This window comes from Budorcas taxicolor, chromosome 1, assembly GCF_023091745.1.
Source record: "Budorcas taxicolor isolate Tak-1 chromosome 1, Takin1.1, whole genome shotgun sequence".
NCBI lineage: Eukaryota > Metazoa > Chordata > Mammalia > Artiodactyla > Bovidae > Budorcas > Budorcas taxicolor.
Window position 1 is genome coordinate 123,615,234 of NC_068910.1, and position 4,195 is coordinate 123,619,428.

A 4,195-nucleotide genomic window follows, 5' to 3' on the forward strand; every position below is an offset into this window, starting at 1 on the left:
CCCAGTAAGAGAAACCCGGGTTCAGTCGTGCCGGGGGCTGACGTGGCAGTGCCAGGCTTGTGCCTGAGTGATTACTTGGCGTTCTGGACTCCGGGCACCTCAGTAGCAGCAGCAGCAGCACCTTTGGGAGAAGGCAGAGATAGAAGAAGAAGGAGGAAGGAAAGCTCAGGTGAGGAAGGATGAGTTTGCGGCGTGTTACAGGTCAGATGTGTTCACCGTGTATTGACGTGTGCAGTTCCTGCTCGGCTTCGGCTAAGAGATGCCATCTAGTCCCCTCCCCACCAATGGACACCAGCCTCCCCACGCCCCGCCCGCTCCAGCATTGCCCAGGCGTCCCCACTCCCCAGGCTGACTTTGGGTCAGCTCCCTGTGGGGATTTGAGTGCCAGCGTCCAGTAGGAATAAGGCACCAGAGAAATCAAAATGTTACAAAAAAGGTGCAAAACCCCGTTTCAAAGAGCCTCTCCCATTGCTCCGTTAAAATATTGCATGTGATACCATTCGTGTGTAAAATGTGTCAAATGCAGTCTCTGAAAGGAACTGGAGGCCCGTCAGCACCAGAGATCTTTAGGAATGCACCCTTTGTCAAAACACACCCACGCCCCCCACCCCCATGCCCACCCCACGCCACGTGCATAAGCACCAGATTGGGAGAACAAGGTTGTGCGCCATTGCTCACCTCATTTTTGAGAAGGATCAAAGAAGTCTATGAAATCAAATTTTTCAGGAATTGCTCTAAAATTAAATGGGTGTAGCCTGTCATGTATCTGGTTACTGGATGCTCTAAATGTCCAAAGAATATGATTAAGGGGTCAAAATCTTTGTACTGATGTTTGAGGGAATGTGTTAAACAAAAATTACTTCCTAAATGACACCCAAGTCCTCCCCCACTAACATTTCAACCTCCTCTATTTTTTAAATGCTGTAAAAAAAAGAAGAGTTTCATCTAGCTATAAAAGGAAAAAATGAAGGCACATGATTTTATTCGGTCCCACAATCCTTAAGAAAAATGGTATTTTGCAAGTATGTGTGTCTGTGTGTGTGTGTGTGTGTACACGTGCACACAGGTATGAAATGGGAGACCAAGGGCCATTGGGGCAGTCAAAGGAAAGTTGGAAAAGGAGAAGAGAGAATTTCAAGACAGAGAGAAGAAAGGAGAAAGGAGGAAACAGAGGCCTCTCTTCAGCTTTCTGTCACAGACAGTCTCCAGATTTGGCTGCTTTTGGGTCCAGAACGAAATTCATTTGTCTTGGTCTAGAAAGTGCCCCCAGTTTAAATATCTCCAGTTAATAATGTTACAGCTTTTGGTGTTTCCCTTTTCCCTTCCCTCCAGCCAAATGATTTAAAAAAAAAAATCACAGTTTTAAAAAATTATTTTTTCAATGTTGAAAAAATATGGAAAAGCTATTGAATAGCCTTAGGGCACTCCGCCTCTCCATCTTCACAGTGAGCAGATGGATAGACAAGCCAGAGAGTCAAAGGTGAGGCAGGCAAGCTCCTTTGTGCTAGAGGTCCCTTGTCTCACCTTCCCCAGGGCTGGGGTGCCCTTCAGAGCATCCACAGCATTTTCATTCAACTGGATCCTCCCTACCCAACCCCATCCATGGAAGCTGGGCTGCTGAGAGAGGCAAAGCCATTCCAGAGAGCAGAGGTCTCAGAAGACAAGGATGGAGGTGACAGGGGTGGGGGAGCTCTCCCCTCAGGCAGAGCTGCTCTTGGGCAGGATGGGAAAACCGCCCACTGACCAGGTGAAGTGGCACTCACACGGACTTCGTGAGCCTTCAGCTCCCAGGCTTGCCATCTTTATGCCTCTGTGGCCCCAGAGTCGGCCCCCAGTCCTTAAGAAGGCAATGATCCAAGACAGAGAGGCAGAGTCAACCGGCTGTGTCATATAAAAAAGGGCTACGGACAGCGGGATTTCATAAAGAAATTTAACTTTGGTTTTCCAACTTTTTCAAACCATAAAAATTAAAGCAGGGCTTCAGTGGCTTCCATCATCTGACAGCTGTTACGTTTTTCTCATTTGGCAAGGCTAAGGCGGGGGGGAAGAGAAAAGGGGTTTCCCATAATTGGTCGAAGACACAGGGTGGTAAAATGCTTCCACACTTAAACTCACAGTCCAGTGTTTTTGACATTTCATAAATAGCTTTTTTTTCTCTAAAAAAAGAATAAAACAAGAACAATCCCTTTACTTACTCATCTGAAACAAAATAAACAGCAGTGGGTACAAACTTCTTCTTGTAACAATTACAAAAAACAACAATATAATCCCAACTTTTAACACGCATCTTGAATCAGTTATTTTTTTTTTTTTTAACCTCAAAACTGCAGCATATCCTTAAGGGCAAACTTTTCAATTAGTTTTTTTCTTTTTTTTTTTTAAATAATGTCTTCACCAAAAAAACAGTCTTGTACCAATAAAATGCATTCAAAAATAGAAAATATTACACAACAAAAATATGTATCCTTCCTTTCCAAAAAAGATTCTTCACAAAAAAATGTAGAAAAAATTCCAACAATTTTTTTCCTCTCCTAAACATTAACTTTCAGTCTAGGGCACGATTATTTATTGATTTAAATGTCTGCTTTTGCATAAAACATGGAAGATGCAAAACAATTACTGTATAAGGTTTGTGAAGTTACGTCTACTCCCACCCCAACTCTAAAACAAAACAAAACCAGAAAAATCCAGCAAACATTAAACAAAAGATACAGCTGGTTGACTAGGGGAAAAAAAATCTCTTGTTTCCTTTCACTGTGCATTTGTATGGGTTAACTGGCTCTGTCAGTGTCTGGGAATGCTCAAGAAGGGAGATCAGATTGGAGTCAAGAGGCTCTTTAGCATGAGCTGATGTTCTGAGACTCCTTTACAGTCTCCCATGTCATGGGCTTACCTGCTGCAAATCCTCAAGGAGGAAAGAAACATCCTGCCTGAGGATGGGCAGAGGACTAAGCTGTGTCCACACTTGTACTGTACAAACACCTCTATACAAGCCAGTTTCTCCATCATAGCACATTTTTCTTCCCCCTTACAATAGAGCTTAAGCCTAAAAGAAAAGGCTACAGAGAGCTCCAGTGGTGTGTGGGAGGCTGGGGCCGTTTTCTCTGTAGTCACCTTGACCACACTGAACCAGATTGGGCATTAACTGTAACAATAATGAGATCTCTAATCTTAACGGAATGTCCTATTTTCCCCATCCCCATTGAATCCAGGTGTCTTTTTAATTTCAAATGTTGTAGCTTTTAAACGATTTATTTTTTCTTATTTGAAGGTACTTCTCTTTCATGTGGGATGTATTTTGTATGGTGTTTTCAGTACAAATGGATTTTTTTTTTCCCCTATTACTTACTTGGTTGCTGGTTTTTTCTCTGTGGTTTCTGTTCTGTTTTGTTTCTGATTTTTAACAGTGAAATATGTCCAATTTTATTTCCAGTGCATTAAACAAATTTTAAATTAAAAGAAGAAATAAAACTTTTCCCCCATCCTTGTAAAGGAAACGACTGATAAAAGTACAATATAATAAAATCAGGCATTGCCAAAAACAGCATGATGTGCAACCTCAATTACATTAAAGAAAAACAAACAGACAAACAAGAATTATAAAACATAAGCATGAAGGAGCCAAGACTATGTAATCCCAACTATGGTATGACTGGCAAGCACTGGTTAAAATAGGTAAGGCTACTCTTAGATTTCTAACTCGACATAGTTAACCACTGCTCTTCGGTCTTTTCCTTCCTAATCTTTCACTCACTAGTTCTTTATATCTTTAAAATGAACAAATTTGTTTTTATATTTTTGGTCTACAGTAGAATTACATATTAATAATATAATAAACAGATACTTCATTAACAGATTGGTACTGCATTCATGTGGGGAAAATAGAAAAAAAGCACTCACAGAGACGTAGCAAATGGACTCTATTCTCATAAAAATAACCACAAATATGATAGAAATTATAATCAGGGCAACAGATTCAACTGAAAACAGGGCAAAAAAGAGATATTTGGGGTAATACAAACTCCTGACAAGTATGCCCTAGAATTGCAGCCTCCAAACCTTTCCCATGATTTCCACCTTTCTATAGGATCACTCAAAATTCAAATGGAAATGGAAACAAAATGAAAAAAAAAGTGGACAGGTGATTGAGCAAGCCAAAGCTTCCAAGTTATCTTAGTTGACTGGTCAAGACCAG